The sequence below is a fragment of the Octopus sinensis genome, linkage group LG14, assembly GCF_006345805.1.
Source record: "Octopus sinensis linkage group LG14, ASM634580v1, whole genome shotgun sequence".
NCBI classification, from domain to species: Eukaryota; Metazoa; Mollusca; class Cephalopoda; order Octopoda; family Octopodidae; genus Octopus; species Octopus sinensis.
The window spans coordinates 51,150,711-51,170,710 of record NC_043010.1 but is presented as its reverse complement, the minus strand read 5'-3'; the positions used below and the strand labels follow the sequence as shown (position 1 = coordinate 51,170,710).

The 20,000-nt window shown below is 36.5% G+C and overlaps 1 protein-coding gene across 1 annotated transcript in view; it reads left to right on the top strand.

The window, feature by feature from the left end:
• The first annotated feature begins 16,504 nt into the window (after positions 1 to 16,504).
• LOC115219472 (integrator complex subunit 1 homolog) overlaps positions 16,505 to 20,000 on the top strand; it is a 19,285-nt gene continuing 15,789 nt past the window's right edge. The window contains exon 1 of the mRNA XM_029789641.2: positions 16,505 to 17,109. The gene's annotated coding sequence lies outside the window, so the exon portion shown is untranslated. The remainder of the gene's footprint in view (positions 17,110 to 20,000) is intronic.

Sequence of the window (20,000 nt, the reverse complement as noted above, 5' to 3'; positions counted from 1 at the left end):
CATCAAGAATATTTTTGACAAGAATATTTAGTAGAAAGAACAAATTTAGTATGTTTCATCACACACTTATTGAAAGATATTTTAAAGCAGTTTTGTAGGGGAAATATATGACTCGGTGCGTATAAATACAATGTTGTGACAGAATATTGGAATAAAATATGAAACCATAAATTTATGATAAATAAACTATATGATGTGAATTCTGTATTTCAGTTTTATTGTTTTTCAAATCAACTGTATAGTTGCTTATATTTTGATCAAAATATCTGCCATACAAGATTTAAAACCTATTCTTTTGCCTGTGATGTTTTGTGCTACCTTGATGTGCAACCATAATTGGCCACCAGCATGGTGCACCACTGCTATGATTTTGTTGTCATCCACTCATTACAAATCAGCTGACTGATCTGAAACTACATGAAGTAAAGCACTTTGTACAAGGACACAATGTATTACTCAGTTCAGGAATTAAACCCATCACCTTATGATCTTAAGTCCAATAGCCTAGACCACACACATTTGTGGTGTTTGTCTGGTCAAAAGAAATCCTTATTTTGATTCACAGAAACATTTCAAATTGTCAGATTAACATTTTAACAGTGACTTTATGTAATATGGGTATATTTCCTTAATCATCACAGGATGTTGCATTTCTCAAGTATAATCTTGTTATATATTAATAAGGGCTCTATTCACCCATCCACAATTATATAACATCTCACTATTAACATTAGCAGATGGATATCAAATTTGACATGAGAAGAGTAATTATTCAATAAAGCCGTCCTGTCTCTATAACATGGCTTTAAAGATAAACTTTTAAAAAATCAAATATAGAAAGAGGATGATAATTTAGAATAAACCTTGTGTAATATAAGTGTATCTACAAAAATAGCAAGGAATTTTTTGTCACCCATAGATACAATTCCCTGTTTCACATAGTTATCATAAGATATTTAACAAGATGAAAGTTTAACCCTTTTGATACCAACCCACCTCAGACCACCCCAGGTTCTATGGCAGAAACTTACTGTTTTAAAGTCATCTAAATTATAATCTTTTATCAAAATTTTATGCCAATTTGTTCCACACTCCAGCCAAATAGTCAGAAAGTTATTTTACTAAATTCCTCATTATTTGAAAATTAATTGAAACAAAAGCAGCATATGCTGACAGAAATGTAGTAACAAAAAGGTTGATATTTCTGTCATCTTTACAGAGAATTTTGATTTAGATAATTTAAAGAAACGTTTCTTAAAGGTAACAGTCATTAAATAATGTAAGACATTTATTAAGTGCATGTTATGTATGCTGGGGCAGGAGGTATATTGAAATTATTTGACCTCTCCACATAACTGCAAGCATACTGTAATCAATTTTTTTTTATTTTGTAAATTTGTGCTAAAAGACAGATATTTTGGCTTTTTTTCAATATTCTAATATTGGTAACAATTATTGTGCTTAACAAATTTATGCTCATACAGCTCCCTAACATACAAGACTCAGTCTCCCATCCTTAACCCTTTTGTTACCGTATTTATTTTGAGATCCTCTGTGTTTTTTTTTTTCAATTATTTTAAATATACCAAAGAATTTAATAAAATAAGTTCATTATCATTAAGCCAGTGTTAGGAACATAAATTGTGACTAAGGTTTGGTGGAAGATTTTAATTCAAAACTTATGTAAACATGACATTTGTACTACAGAGCCAGAGGCAGTTTCAGCTGGGTTGGTATTGAAAGGGTTAATCTGGCCACATTAGACACAGAGCAATCTTTCGATACAACTAAATAAAGAAAAAGGGTGTATCTTATGTGTCAGCAAACATGTTAATCAATATTCGATGTGGCTTTGCAATATGTAACTAATATTTGATATGGTTTTGATATATTTAACCACCATTGGATATGGTTCTATACTAAGATGTTTAATAAATATTGGATATAGTTTTGTTATAATTAATTGATACTAGATATGGATCTGATATATTTGAATAAATGATGATTCTATTATATCTAATCAATATAGGTTTACTATACTTAAATAGTATTGTATATGATTTTGCTGTATTTAACCAAAATGTTTCTATCATATTTAAACAATATTGAATATCATTCTGTTATATTTCACCAATATGGCTCTTGCATATTTAAATAGTAGTAGATATGTTTCTATCATATATTATCAATAATAGATATTATGACTCTGCTGAATTTAACCAATATGGTTTTATTATTTTTAAATAATATTGCATACAATCCTGCTCTATTTAATCAGTATGGTTCTAATATATCTAAACAATATTGGATATGATTTTGTTATATTTAATCAATATGGTTTGAATACATTTAAATAATATTGGATATTATTGTGCTATATTCAATTAATATGATTCTATTATATTTAAACATGATTCTACAATATTTCACTAATAATGGATATGATTCTGTTATATATATACCTAATATGATTGTATTATATTTAAACAGCATAGATATAATTCTGTTATATTGCATCAATATAGTTTTATTATATTTAAATAATATTGGTTGTAGTAATGCTATACTTAACCAATATATCTCTGTTATATTTAAACAATATTGAATATTATTCTGTTATATTCCATCAGTATAGCTATTGTATATTTAAACAGTATTATATATAATTCTACTATATTTTACCAATAATACGTATGGTTTTATAGTATTTAACCAATGTAATTCTGTTATATTTAATAAATAGATATGATTGTGTTATATTTAACCAACATGGTTATTATGCATTTAATCAAATCAATATTCAACATAGTTTTTCTGTATTTAACCAACGTTGACAACATTACTAACAAATGCTGTGTTTTATGTAAAATTATCTGGAATATTTACCAGTTAATAAAATTCACTTTATTAACATTTCAAATGCGTTGAACTTGTTTTATGTCATACTAAATTTCAAATGTGTTGACCACTTTGCTATCATATTTCTGTTGAAATGCACAACTTTATCATCCACCACCACTGCTGCTGCCACCACTAAACACCACCACCACCACCACAACCACCACCACAACCACCACCACCACTACCACCACCACAACCACCACCACCACCACCACAACCACAACCACCACCACTACCACCACCACCACCACCACCACATCACCACCACTGCCACCACAACCGCCACCATGACTGCCACCACCATCGCCACCACCACCACACCACCACCACCGTTATCATCATCATCTTCATCATCATTACCATTATCATCATCATGTTAATTCAAGTCACTCAAGAGTTCTGATCCTTTGCAAGAGATTTTCCATTACATGCATCTATTTCAGAGACTGATAAATTTCTTGTCCCAAAAGTGCTCATGAGCCATGCAGGTGTCAAAGTGAGCAAGAAACAGACCACACCATTGTTGTAATTTAAGCACAGTTAAATGTGTAGTTTCTAAAATTAATTCTCACTGGCAGCTCATAATAAATAAGTTATAATGGCCATCTATGTATCATACTTAGTGAATATACACAGCTGATAGGCCAACTGCTGCAGTATTTGTCCTGAGATAACATCTCCTATGGATGTGCTATGTTAAAAATACTATAGATATCAGAGGAAGACATTTTAACATTGGCTTTATGTAATATGGGTATATTTCCTTAATCATCACAGGATGTTGCATCTTCTCAAGTATAATCTTGTTATATATTAATAAGGGCTCTATCCACCCATCCACAATTATAAAACATCTCACTATTAACATTAGCAGATGAATATCAAATTTGACATGAGAAGAGGAATTATTCAATAAAGCCGTCCTGTCTCTATAACATGGCTTTAAAGATAAACTTTAAAAAAATCAAATATAGAAAGAGGATGTTAATTTGGAATAAACTTTGTGTAATATAAGTGTATCTACAAAAATAGGAAGGAATTTTTTGTCAGCCATAGATACAGATTCCCTGTTTCACATAGTTATCATAAGATATTTAACAAGATCTTTACAAAAAACAAAAAAAAAAAACAAAAAAAAATCAGTAGAATTGTTTAGGTAACATGGAATCCCAAATTTTCGATTATAAAACCTAAACCATGTAAACCCCATACAATCACAATACCTGAATGTTGTTGTAGAAATATATTAAACTGTCTTTTCAATGGAAAATGCCTATCAACAGCATTGTTGCATAGAGCTGATGTAAAAACAATAGATGGTATTGAAATTGCGTATATAGGATTACAAAAGATATATTCAAAACCCAATACATACAGCATATTTATTCCACAAATAAAATCATCTACACTATTGTCCCAGTATATTGGGAAATTTAAACACATTAGAGTTAATGCTACTATAAAATAAGGCATTGTCAAGTAGTTGAGTCATATAATGGCAAGGACAATAGATGCAATATATGTATCACAGAAAAATGTAAAATACTAATTACACCAGCCAGTATTTTATACAGAAGTGATGAAACTTTCTCCAGATGTTTACAAGGAAAAGAGTTCAGTCTTACAAAAGGTAAAAAAAAAATACATTGGGAAATTAAGTCAGAGATGTGCATAAAATACCTGTGACAACAATAACGTCACGTCCAGAGTTAACGAAAGAAACATCATCTGTAGCACATCCAGTGCACTGACACAGAAATATGTTGGTTCAACTGGCAGTCATTTTAAGCAATATCTGAGCAACCTCTGGTCCTCTTTTAGGATACCAGAGATGTGCAACATCACATTCCTGACCAGCCAAATATAGCATTTAAAAGAGGAGGGCATGCCATACATAATTAAAGGAAGCTTCTCAAACAACTAGGGTCATATATCAATGGGAGCAAATGATGTAAGTTTTGCTTTGCAGAGTGAGCAAGGATCCTGAAAAACCTGCATGACGGGGGAAGTGGGGGAGGCTTTTTAAGCTCCAAAAAAGAGGTGTTTAGTCAATGTCCCCATCAGAGACATTTCCTGTTGCAAGCTTGGAACTCCCCATTTGTTGAATAGAACCCATGAGAGCAACTTTAAAAAATCATCATGGTTGTAACTGATATAAGGGGGGATAACTCTGTCCCACCTGAAACACTATCTGTAGAGTCATTCTTGATGTCACTCTTTTACTCTTTTACTTGTTTCAGTCATTTGACTGTGGTGATGCTGGAGCACCGCCTTTAGTCGAACAAATTGACCCCAGAACTTATTCTTTGCAAGTCTAGTACTTATTCTATTGGTTTCTTTGGCAGAACTGCTAAGTTACAGGGATGTAAACACACCAGCATCGGTTGTCAAGCGATGTTGGGGGGGGGCACAAACACAGACACACAAAACACACACACACACACACACACACATATATATATACGACGGGCTTCTTTCAGTTTCCATTTACCAAATCCACTCACAAGGCTTTGGTCAGCCTGAAGCTATAGTAGAAGATATTTGTCCAAAGTCCCACCGCGTGGGATTGAACCCGGAACCATATGGTTGGGAAGCAAGGTTCCATGCAGTGGGACTGAACTTGAAACCATGTGGTTCGTAAGCAAGCTACTTACCACACAGCCACTCCTACGCCTATAATGTATATATTTTTTGTTTACAAAGATAACTGATCATGACGTTTTCCTCCATTCAGTTGTAGAGAAGTTATGTGCCTCCGGCCACTTGCATTTGGTGAGTTGCCTATACGGCTAAGCACTTTATAGGTGGGAAGCCAATGGTCACTCTCTGACCAGCCATAACAATCAACCTTCCATAATTACTGCTCTAATGTTTTAGAGTGTGCTTATTTTTTAGGTATATGAACTAATGACAACATATATATTGATTTTATGAGAAATCTAGAGTGCTTTGTAATGTCATTTCAGCTTCACATACCAATTTGTATTATAGACTATTGATTAGCATATAAAGCAATATTAAGGGCAGCAAGTTGAAATGTTTTTCAATTGAGAAGACATTTTCTTTGTTGATTTCCATTTTCTTTTTTTTTTGTTTTGGAAGGTAGCTTGGTTATATGGAAACACAAATGGCACCAATATCTCAATCTAGGGAACAATGAATCCACAGTGACTCATTGATGTTTATATTAATGTATGTGTGTATATGTGTGTATGCGTACAAGGTGTCCACAAATTGATTAAAATTACAAGAGAAACTGGATACTGCTGAAATGTTTACATAATATGAAGTAAATAGGGATGTTTATATACAAATAGTTAATAAATTTCTATAGGGGTCTCATTCATTGCATGAAGGATGTCTAAATGATACTCAATTTCTGTTCATCTCCCTCTTAATATACTTTCATCAATAGTCACAATGGTGGCAGTTATTCTTTGTGTAAGGTAATTCATGTTCTTTACTTTAGGGCACTACATGATATCTTTCATGTAACCCCACCAGGTCTGGCGAACCAGATGGCTGTGCCAGGCTCCAATTTGATCTGGCAGAGTTTCTACAGCTGGATGCCCTTCCTAACGCCAACCACTCCAAGAGTGTAGTAGGTGCTTTTACGTGCCACCGGCACGAGGGCCAGTCTGGCGGTACTGACAACAGCCACCCTCGAAATGGCATAATTTTATGTGCCACTTGCACAGGAGCCCGTCCAGCAGCACTGGCAATGACCTCGCTCGAATGTTTTGTTCACAAGGGCCTGTAAGGCGACGATAGTAATGATCACGCTCAAATGGTGCTTTTACGTGCCACCGGCACAGAAGCCAGACAGCTGCTCTGGCAGTGATCCCGCTTGGATGGAGCTGTTAGCGCGCCACTGGCACAGGTGCCAGTCATCGAATTTAGTTCAATTTCGATTTCACTTACCCCAACAGGTCTTCGCAAACAGAGTTTAGTGTCCAATGAAGGGAGGTTGGCATGGGTGCCAGTCGTCAAATTTGGTTCTATTTCGAATTCAAATTCAATTTCGATTTTGATTTCACTTGCCTCAACAGGTCTTCACAAGCAGAGCTTTGTGTCCAAAGAAGGAAAGGTATGCATAAGTGGGCTGGCTACATCCCTGGTAAAGGCCACGGGTTATGGTCTCACTTGTCCTGCCAGGTCTTCTCATGCACAGCATATTTCCAAAGGTCTCGGTCACTTGTCATTGCCTCGGTGAGGCCTAATGTTCGAAGGTCATGCTTCACCACCTCGTCCCAGGTTTTCCTGGGTCTACCTCATATATATATATATATATGTATGTATATATATATTATATATATATATATATATATATTATATATATATATATACATACATATATATATACATATATATATATTATATATATTATATATATATATATATACTTACACATATATATATATACATATATATATATGGTGAATTGAAGAAATGGAGCTGAACGCAGATTGAACAGAAATCGTTTTATTTCATTTTCAATTCACCAATAATGTTTTAATTTCAATTATCCGCACCAACGCACGGTTGCAACACCATATGGTTGTACCTCCAACCGTGCTGTTTACTGCTGTGATTTTTGCTACTAAGGTATCGGTTAAACTTTTGATTAATCTACTACAAGATTATTCATCTTTCTATTTCACATAATACATATATATATATTATATATATATATATATATATATATATAAAATTTTTACTACCTGTGGCATAGTGTGTAGAAAAATTAGTCAATAGACTATATATTATTCATATAAATACAGTGTACAATTAAACACATAAGAGGTATCCTTCATAGGATTCCATTCACGCTAGAAGGAACAGCTAAAGTCCAAACCACTATTAGGGATAAAAACTTGAAGGGAATGAACAATAAAAACATTTACTGTCTATTTCCTGAACCATGGTTTCTGACATTTTTTAGCAAATAAAATAATTTGCTAGGCGAAGTCTTCATCAACAGGTATGCCTAGATTAAACATATAAGTACAAGGCAAATCCAGCATGTACCTCTTGCTTATACATTATCATTTTTCAAATCAACCGTGCAAGCGCAGTTTTTTTCCGGCAGCAAAAAAATACTGGCATTTCTTCGAACAATTCTCCTTTGGGCTGGCTGGTTATACAAATATATGTATGTATAACAAATACTGTTATACATACATATATGATGTATAACAAATACTGTTATACATCACTGGTCACAATGTGCTTTACATCATTTTAACTTTTGAATGAAGCCACCCTGCTGGCTAGTTGAGTACACCAATACATGTGTATGTGTGTGTGTGTGTGTGTGTGTGTGTACACATACATATATATATGTATGTATATGTACTTAGCTATATACATTTGTTTATATCACCGTGACCGATCAGGCTATCAGATGTTGCTACACATCGCTGGTCACAATGCGCTTCGCATTGTTTTAGCCTTCAAATGACGCCACCCCGCTGGCTAAGTGAGCAGGCCAACAGAAGAAAGAGTGAGAGAAAGTTGTGGCGAAAGAGTACAGCAGGGACCACCACCACCACCCCCTGCCGGAGCCTCGTGGAGCTATAAGTGTTTTCGCTCAATAAACACTCACAACGCCCGGTCTGGGGATCGAAACCGCAATCCTACGACCGCGAATCCGCTGCCCTAACCACTGGGCCATTGCGCCTCCACACATTTGTTTATATATAAGTATATACATATACACACACATATATATATATATATATATATATATATATATATATATATACACTTACATACTTATATATATGTACATATATACACATTATGGTGTGTATGTATACACTTCAGTGGGAATCACTGCATATCGTTAAGTGGTATTTACTGTGTCTTAGACAGCATACAAATGTCCACTTTGGATTTGAGACTGATTGTAGTTAGACAATAGAACCACTTAAAACTGTAATTAAAGTAATAGATTGCATCATTTATTGGTATTTCAAATATATTGCACATGTTCACACACACACACACACACACACACATGCTCACTATTAATGTGCAATTAACACTACGTGAAATGTTGTTCCATCGTTGCTACCATAATTACTGCTGCTGTTACTGTTGCCACCGGTGCAACCACCACTACCACCATCACTGCCTCTACTACCATCTAAATCATCACCATCACCACCACCATTGATACCGCTACCTCCACTGCCACAACCATCACACCACCACCACCACCACTGCCTCCACTGTCACAGCCATCACACAACCACCATCATCATCACCACCACCAGTCACCACCATCACCATCATACTACAGCCACCACTACCACAACTATCATACAACCACCATCAACGTTGCCATCCGCATCATCACCTCTACCACTGCCACCACCAGTGCCACCACTAGTGCCACCACCAGTGCCACAACCACCACCCACCACCACCACCACCACCACCATCCCCCCTCACCACCACCACCAGACAGCGGTTTTGCAGTTGAACCATCATCACTGAATCTACTGAATTACATCACTTAATATAAAATAAATGGCAGTGGTGTGGTTGTTGGAAAAAAAATTGTCCTGTGATATTCAGTAGCAACTGCTTATGTTCTGAGTTCAAATCACACAGTGCCACCACAGAGGACAAATTTTCTCAAATTCAATGAAATAGAGCAACAATAAAATATTGGGAATGGCACCTCGGCTAAATGTCTTCTACTATAGCCTCGGGTTGACCAAAGCCTTGTGAGTGGATTTGGTAAACGGAAACTGAAAGAAGCCCGTCGTATATATATGTGTGTGTATATGTTTGTGTATCTGTGTTTGTCCCCCCGACATTGCTTGACAACCGATGCTGGTGTGTTTACGTCGCTGTAACTTAGTGGTTTGGCAAAAGAGACTGATAGAATAAGTACTAGGCTTACAAAGAATAAGTCCTGGGGTTGATTTGCTCGGCTAAATGTGGTGCTCCAGCATGGCCACAGTCAAATAACTGAAACAAGTAAACGAGTAAAAAAAGAGTAAATCAACTATGATCTCTTCCCTTCCTTATACAGCCTTTTGCTTATGTCCATCATTATTGGTGCTGTCATTATTGTTGTTGTCATCATTGTCATTGTCGGCATCATCATCGTCATCATCATCATCATCACCATAACCATTCTTACCATTGTTATCATCATCATCATCATCATCATCATCATCATCATCATTGTCATCGCTGTCATAGTCGTTGTCGTTGTCATCATCATCATCATCATCATCACTATAACCATTCTTACCATTGTCATTGTCATCATCATAATCATCACGATTGTCATCATCACCATCATCATCATCATCGTCATCATCATCGTCATCGTCATCATCGTCATCATCATCATCGTTATCGCTGTTGTAGTCATCGCCGTTGTCGTCACTATCATCATCATCATCATCATCATTTTCATTATCATCATCATCTTCCTCTTTGTCATTTTAAATCCACTTACCTATGTTAGCATAGGTCAGGCAGAATTCATTGATGCAGATTTCCTACGGCTGGATGCTCTCCCTGTCACCAACTTCCACCTGTTTCTAAGCAATGAAGTATTTACCTTAATTTATTTAAATAAGAAACTGCACGGACATAGTTACTGGCCCCTTTTGCATACAAGGGTCATGCAACATGTCAGGACAAGTCAAGGAGCTCAGACGAGCTTTCGTGGTTGACATTAAGAAGACAACATTACCTGTAATTGATAGCAAGACTATTGCTATGCTTGTAGAAGCCCAGCCCAGCATGCAAAGAGCAACCAAGCACACACACACACACACACACACAGACACACACACATACACACACACACGCACATTCATTCATATATACATACATACATGCATACATACACACACATACACTTTCATTCATTCATATGTACATACATACATGCATACATACATATATACATAGATACATAAATACATACATACATACAACCTTCCTAGCACACTTTCTAATTTAAAACCTTTCTACAAACTTTCAAATTTATTCCAAATTAAGGAGAGAAAGAAAAGCTGGGTTTTTTTTTTCAGAAAGAGAAATCAACCAGTTAACACTCATATTACAAATACAATCTGTAAGCAGAAAAGAAAAAGAAAACAATGAGAGACTTTCTTCTAATTGAAAATGTGATTTTGTTTTTGTTATCTACATTCCAATGATAGATGTTTGTATCTTCGTTAGAAACCAACTCTTTCTTTACAGGAAAATTTCAAATAATTACAAATAAAAGAAAATTTTCAACACACATATGCAATCATAGTTGTCTTAACAGCTCCCAAAAATAGTACAAGAACTGCATCATAAGACTATTACTGTAAGACTATTACTATGCAATTTTGTTTCTCAGATCTTAGATTGTATTGCATCATGGAAATACTGTAAGAATATTAATTTTTATGAAATTGTCATGTTCTAAATCTTTCTGAAATATTGAAGATTTAATATCACACACACACATACACACACTATACACACACATGTATATGTGTACGTCTCTGCGTCTTTGTGTGTGTATGTATATGTGTATGTGTGCATGTGGATTGGTGAACATTTGTATGTACTGCTGAAGAAAAAATCCTTAAAGTATAAAGTAGAATCTGTTTATATTTTTGGGAAGCTGAAGCTTCTGGAATCATTACTCTGAGTTTCATATTATCAGTTATTCAAATGTGGATTCAGTGACTGAATACAACATACACAGAACATCATTAATTCTAACCCCTCCCCGACAAATGTAAGAATAGTAAATGAAATATCATATGGTATAATCCTTCCTGTACTGTAAATGTTCAACCCAAGATTACTAGGATTTTATAAATAAGTGCTTCCCAGGACTTTTTTTTTGTTTTTAAGCCTGGTACTCATTCTATTGGTGTGTTTTGACAAACTGCTAAGTTACAGGGACATAAACTTGCCAACACCAGTTGTTAAGCAGTGGTGGGGAACAAACACAGACACAAAGACACACACACACACATATTATAGTCTAATATATATGTATATATATATATATATATATATATATAGGATAGGCTTCTTTCGGTTTCCTTCTACCAAATCCACTCCCAAGGCTTTGGTCAGCCTGAGGCTATAGTAGAAGAAGCTTGCCCAAAGTGGGACTGAGCTCATAAAAATCATTTCCAAATATTTTAAAATTAGGAATTGTTGCCCTTGTTTGTCGTGGGTAGATTTAAGTACTGATTGGCAATTCACCTATCATCAACAAGTCTTTGTAAACTTAAACTGGAATGCTTGGTGAGGGCAAATGGAATGAGGTAGTATGGGCATGTGTTAATGAAGGATGAAGAGCATGTTCTGGGGAGGGTGATTGCATTTGAGGTAAATGGAGTGTGAAAGCAAGGTTGACTGAGGAAAATGTGAAGGGGGAGATTGGGCAGGTTGATTTGAGAAAGGAGGATGCCCAAAACTGGGCAAGATGGTGTGAGGGTGGTTGCTATGGCATTGATGTAGATCTGATCACCCCTGTTAATTTAAAGCACTGGATGATGATGATGAAGCTATATGTGGTTAGCTCTGAGTTTGTAAGTATTTCTGGCAATTAAGTGTGACCTAACTAACATTCTAAGATCAATACCAAGAAATAAATATCTATAATTATTATAAAGATTTCTTTACATCTAATATGTTATTGATTAAACTAATACTGTATTGTTCCTATTTCCATGACGTTTTGCCACCAGTCTTAACAGAACTTATATCATTAGTGCCTGCATGCCATTAGAAATTATATAGACTGGAAAAACTCTGCTGTTGTCCTTTTACAAGACACTACACCATATGCATACCCTCCCCCTTCCTTTTGTGCCTCTTTCTCTGTGTATCTCTATATTTATATGTGTGTGCATATGTGCGTGCACGTGTGTGTATGTACGTATATATATATATGTATATATATATATAAAGGGAAAGTTTACGAAAACAAACAAAAGATGAAGGCAAGTGGAGTACAAACAAACAAATGTATTAGTATAGCGCTCAGGAATAGAAAAAGTCTTTTACGTTTCAAGAGAGAGAGAGAGAGAGAAGGAGAGAAAGAGAGAGATGTATATATACATACATATATACATACATGCATAGATATATATAATTGAATAAGTTGGAGTCAACAAGGATTACAGGACATTTATATGTAATCACTACAATTGTTTCCATGCAGGTTTTCAGGTATTTGGTTATGTAACCATTTCCCTATATTGTGAGATCGTATAATTCATCAGGTGATATATAAATATTATTTTTGTGTTCCGTAAGCTCATATCCAGTTATATTTAATTCAATTCAATGTTGTTTCTGTGTTCCATAAACTTAAACTAAAATGAAAGCAGTCTTAATTCAAAATTAAAGAAATAACAGCAATAAAACAAATGATGAGAAAGTTCATAATTTAGTTTAGCAATAGATAGCACTAATGTATTGTGTGCAATGCCTCATATGTCAGTTTGTTCTTGGTAACTCTCAGTGGCATTTGTGCTGCTGTCACGTGTGGTATACTCTCACTCTTCTACTCTTTTACTTGTCTCAGTCATTTGACTGCAGCCATGCTGGAGCACCATCTTTAGTTGAACAAATTAACCCCAGGACTTATTCTTTGTAAACTTAGTACTTATTCTATTGTTCTCCTTTGCTGAACTGCTAAGTTACAGGGACGCAAACACACCAGCATTGGTTGTCAAGCGATGTTGGGGTGACATACACAAACACACAAACACTCACACACACATATATGTGCATATATACGATGAGCTTCTTTCAGTTTCCATCTACCAAATCCACTCACAAGGCTTTGTTTGGCCTGAGGCTGTAGTAGAAGAGACTTGCCCAAGGTTCCACACTGTGGGAATGAACCTGGAACCATGTGGCTGGTAAGCAAGCTACTTACCACACAGCCGCTCCTGCACCTATTTGTATCTCTTGCTCTACATATATCTCTCGCTCTGTGTCATTACTGTTTTAACTGTGTTCATTGTGTTAGATCATGAACAGGAGAAGCTGTGTGAATCACCCAGACAACTTTTGTTATGTCTGCAGAAAATTTGCTCCACATGACCAGGTAGTGGGGGGGGGGTCTCTGAATGGGGTCTCAGGGAGTAGCATCCTTTTCTACCTGAACTTGTTTTCCACCACATTTCTTAAAAATCGTAGTAGAGGCCTTGGTCTCAGGACCACTCATGTCTAGAATCTGAGATTGGGGGTAAGAAAGGGCATGCTCCCAATAGAAAATCCAGCTTCAAAAAGGCCTCATGACAGCAAAGAAGAATGGGCACCACCCAGCCCAAAAGTTGAGGTGGGCTGCACCTGCCTACCTCAGTTGCTATGGCACATGAGGTAGATCCGGTCACTCCCATTAATAGGAACAAAACCCCGATTTAAAACACTGGATGATGATGATGATGATGACCAGTGGAAGAACATTGCCACTATATTAAAAACTACCTGTAAATATTATTCCAGGTGTAAAGTTAGGGACCAAGACAAGGGGTGGGCACCTCATATATGTTGCACCATGTTATGCAGGGCTTACATGGTGGTTGGATGGAAAACGGAAGGGAATGCCTTTTGCTTTACCATTGGTATGGCATAAGCCAATCAATCATGTCTGATTGTTACTTTTGCATGACTAATATTAGTGGTTTCTCAAAGAAGACTAAAGCAAAAATTGTGTATGCAGATTGTAAGTCAGCTCTAAAACCGATCCCACATGACTTTGAAAACCCTGTCCCAGTTCCCCTCTCACATAATTCACTTGAAGACCTTGATGTGTGTCACAATGAAGCCCCTGATTCTCCTCTTAATGAAGAGTACAAAGTTGATTCTAAAAAAAATGAGTCATGCTTGTTTAATCAAGAAAATTTGAACGATTTAGTGAAAGACCTATCATTGTCAAAAGAGAAGGCAGAAGTTTTGGGATCCAGACTACAGCAATGGAATCTCCTACAGTAAGGGACAAAAATTCTATTTTCCATTCTCACCATAGAGGCTTATCTGGTTTTTTTTCAAGCAAGAAAATAATGCTTGTTTCTCTATTGACTTTAATGCACTCATACAAAAACTAGGACACGTGGATGTGGCTTATGAATGGAAATTGTTTATGGACTCAAGTAAGGTTAGCCTCAAAGCTGTATTGTTACATAATGGTAATGAAAAACCTTCCATACCTGTGGGTCATATTGTCGGTATTGAAGAAACTTATGAATTGATGGATCTTGTTCTGAAAGGAGTTAATTACTCAATTCATAAATGGAATATTTATGGTGATTTCTCCTCAAAGACATACATCATCTCGAAAGAGTCCAGAAGCTGGCTACCCACATGGTTCTTGGTCTCAAGCATTTGTCTTATGAAGAAAGGCTGAAGACGCTCGACCTTTATTCTCTAGAAAACGCCGCCGCCGTGATGATCTCATTCTCACTCACAACATCATAAGCGGAAAGTGTAACTTCACTCTTGCTCCAGAGTGTCGGCTGTGGCATCACTCCAAAAAGCTCTATCTGCGACGATTTCATCTCAATCGAAGGAGAGGGGCTTTCTCCGTCCAGGTTGCGGATCCGTGGAATAAGCTGCCGGACGAGATAGTGAAGATGCCGATGACCGCTCGGTTCAAAGTCTCTCTTGACCATAAATGGCCTGAACTCTTTGCGTGAACACCCTCCCTGTACATAACTCCATGTCCCCCTACATGGCCTTGCTTTTTGAGCCAAAAACTTAACTCAACTTAACTATTTCCCTCCTCCTAGGACTGTAGCTGGGATATACCAAAAATATCTGCTTCTTGTGTGTTTGGAACAGCCGTGATGACTACAATCATTATATTGTAAAAGACTAGTCTAAAAGAGCTGAGCGCATGGTTTTAAGACCCCCTTAGAAAAGGGACTCAGATACTGCCCTGCCTCCTTCCCTTCTTCCTCTATCAAAGTCAAAATGCCTTAATCACCATCACAATATGTATAAAAAAAAAATACAAAAACAAATGCTCAAAGCTGATCTTGATTTATTCATTTGACTTTCATTGATTTTGCTATCTCCTCCCCTCCCGTCCTCCTCTTTCTCCTCCTCCACCTCCTCTTCGTTCTACTACTAATACTATCTCCTTTGCACTTCTGTCAGTCACCCTTAAGTAGTTAGTTATTGCAATTATAAATCAATTCACTTCATTTCTTTGTATGTAAATTGATTTTGTTAGCCACTTCACTATCAATTACAAACACCACCACCACCACCACTACCAACAACAACAACAACAACAACAACAATAATAGTATTTTTTTCTATCAGTCTAATCTGTTGTGCATATATGAAATAATAATAATTACTATTACTGCTTTGCTGTTGTTCTTCTGGTTATTATTATTACTAGTATTTCTAATGTAAGGGTTAAAGGTGGGGCCCGATGATGGCGGTGATGACGATGGTGATGATGATGACGGTGTGGGTGTTTGTGGGGTGAAGAAAGTAGTGAAAATGACAGAGATGATGATATCGATGGCGGGGGTGGTAGTGTTTAAGGTGATGACGGCGGGGAAGATGGTGGCAGTAGTATTGTTGATGATGATGATGGTGATGGTGATGGTGATGGTGGAATAAAGTATATCAGACATGTGTGAATGTAGAGTTGCTGTGATTACAATTCTACGTACTACTCTCTCCCCCTCACTCTTTCTCTCCCTCTCCCTCCTCCTCTCTCTCTCTTCCTCACTCTTTCTCTTCCTCACTCTTTCTCTCCCCCTCCTCCTCCTCCTCCTCCTCTCTCTCTTTCTTCCTCCCTCCTCTTTGCATGTGTTGTTTTTGTGGATCTAGTTTACTGGGAAACAGTCAAACAGTTCACAGACAGAAATGTCCATGCTGGTGAAAACAGATGAAAGCCTTTGGTGAGGATCCATTTAAGTGGTTGTACTACCAGCTAGAAATAGCAACCAAATCTCCAGCAAATTATAACCTGCAGTCTCAAAATAGAAAAAGAAAAGAAAAAAAACAAAGAAAAAGGAAGCAAAGTATGCATCATGTAATGTATCCCTAGAAATTCATTGTCTTTGAAAAGTAGACAAGGTGGCCATGGCTGGACCAGATCTGCTGGATCAGGGCTGAGCTGCCTATACAACAACAATAACTTAGCTATGAATACTCAATGTTTTGAAGAAACAATTTCAAGAATATAATGTGAGTTCAATTATTATTATTGGTGTTGTTGTTGTTGTTGTTGTTGTTTTTGTTGTTGTTGTTGATGTTGTTGTTGTGTCATGTCATTTAATGTTGTTTATGTAAGCCTTTGTAGCTAATGAAAGAATGAATAATAATAATGATGATAATAATAATAACAATAATAATAATAACAATAATAATGAATGATAATATAATAATAATAATAATAATAATAATAATAATAATAATAATAATAATAGAGATCACCATATCGCGCACATATGGTTGTGATGCATGTGCCTGGTGTGCTCTTATCAGACGGGTAGTCATGATGGGTATATTGGGCTTCGTATATTTTACCCCAGTGTCACTTTGATGGCATGAACTGCTCTCTCACTCAATAATAATAATAATAATTATTATTATTATTATTATTGTTGTTGTTGTTGTTGCTCTTGTTGTGTCATGTCATTTAAAGTTGTTTTATGTAAGACCTTGTGGCTAATAAAAGAATGAAGGATTATTATTATTATCATTATTATAATTATTATCATTATTATTATTATTATTTCTATTTCACTTCTCAGAGCTCTTGGTTTCATTTGCTCTGGCTGATTCTTTAGGAGCAGACAACAACCTGTTGTCAAGGATCTTATAGGGTCTCTTTTCATGATTACATCCAAATACTACTATCCTCAAAATCCTCACTGTCCCCAATAAAGTTGTTCCTCTGAGCATGTTCTACCCTTCTGTCCATCCCATTTTCTCCAACAAATTTCTCAAATCTGGTTGTTAATGTTCCCAGTGTCCCAAAAACTGCTGGGACGACAGTTACTCTCTTTATTGCCCACAATTGTGTGAAGGCGCATGGCTCAGTGGTTAGAGCATCGAGCTTACAATCGTGAGGTTGTGAGTTCGAATCCCGGATCGGGCTGCATGTTGTGTTCTTGAGCAAGACACTTTATTTCACATTGCTCCAGTAATGAATTGCAACGTCACAGGTGCCAAGTTGTATCGGCCTTTGCCTTTCTCTTGGATAACATCGGTGGCGTGGAGAGGGGAGGCCGGTATGCATGGGTGACTGCTGGTCTCCCATAAACAACCTTGTCAATGAAAAAGGTAGTAGTAGTGCCAATAATTGCCGGAGCCCTAGGAACAGTGAGTAAAAATCTTGAGAAGTACATGGAACAAATAGTGGCTACAATAAGGGTGAAATAAGCTATTATTATTAGAAGCTGACCTAATTCCAACTAAAGGAGCAAACATCGATAGAAGCAAAACAAAGTCAGAAGGTCTAAAAACGTTTAGAGAAAGCTGACAACAAAAACCTCATGACAGCAAATTCCCACTTTGTACCCAAGATACTAATGTAGACCAAGGCCAAATCCATCAGTGGCTGTGAAGTTCGGGATTAAAAGCTGAAACTGAAGGACCAGAAAGCCTCTCTATTAGGAATTATCATGTAAATATTTTCAGAAATGGTGCAGACCTCAAATAAAGGATATGTGGTGTACAGCTTGAAACTATTGCCCATATAATATCAGGATACTCTGCACTAACACCAACTGAATATAAAATCAGATATGACAAGGTGGGGCAATACATCCACTGGATAATATGCAGATGGTATAATGCAGAACATAGAGAAAACTGGTATGAAACTGAAGGAGTAACAATCCTTTGGTCTTTACTATCCATACAAATGGTACTATTAATGCAAGCTCTAACTTGCATACATATATACCCAACAAGCTTCTTTCAGTTTCCATCTACCACATCCACTCCACAAAGCTTTTGGTTTGCCTGGGGCTATAGCAGAAGATACTTTCCCAAGGTATCATGTAGTGGGATTGAACCTGAAATTCTGTGGTTAGAAAGCAACCTTTTTACCACACAGCCATGCCTGCAACTTAGATGTAAAAATTGTAAAATGTAATAGATGTAAAAATTTTATCAACCCCAAATACGTGACAGGTAAAGTTGACCTTGAGCTCAGAATGTAAAGATGGAGAAAATACTGCTAAGCATTTTACCTGGCATGCTAACAATTCTGCCATGGGGGTGAGGTGACAAAAATCATTAGCATACCAGGCAAAATGCTTGGTGTTATTTCGTCATCTTCATGTTCTGAGTTCAAATTCTGCTGAGGTCAACTTTGCCTTTCACCCTTTTGGGGCTGATAAAACAAGTACCAACTGAAAACTAGGGTTGATGTAATTGACTTGCCTTCTCCCTCGAAATTTCAAGCCTTGTACTCTTACTAGGAAGGATTATTATCATTGTTGTTGTTGTCGTTGTCGTCATCGTCGTCGTCGTTGTCATCATCATCATCATCATCATCATCATCATCATCATCATCACCACCACCAACACCACCACCAACACCACCACCACCACCACCTTCTTCTTCTTCTTCTTCTTCTTCTTCTTCTTCTTCTTCTTCTTCTTCTTCTTCTTCTTCTTCTTCTTCTTTCTATATCTTCTGAGCTTAAATTCTGCTGTGATCAACTTTGCCTTTCATCCTTTCAGTGGTTGATAAAATACTTGCAATTCTTCAAGTACTGGGCTTAATGGAATCAACTAGCTCTCTCTCCCCACAAAAATTTCAGGCCTTGCGCTTATAGTAGATAGGATTGTTATAACTGCTATTTCTTTTCTCATTCATTCATTCATACAATACTGGATATTTTTGAAGATTTGAATATTTCTAATTATTGATTTTTGTTATTGATCTGAATGCTCGCGACCCTGAGAAACCTACTGATGATATGGAAGGGTTTCTGGCATTGCTATGGATTCAAAAGAGTAGCTCCTGCAGTTTGTCTGAGGGGCAAAGTGTCTTTGATGTTTATCTTTTTTCTTTTACTTCTTTTAGTCATTTGATTGTGGCCTTGCTGGGGCACCTCTTT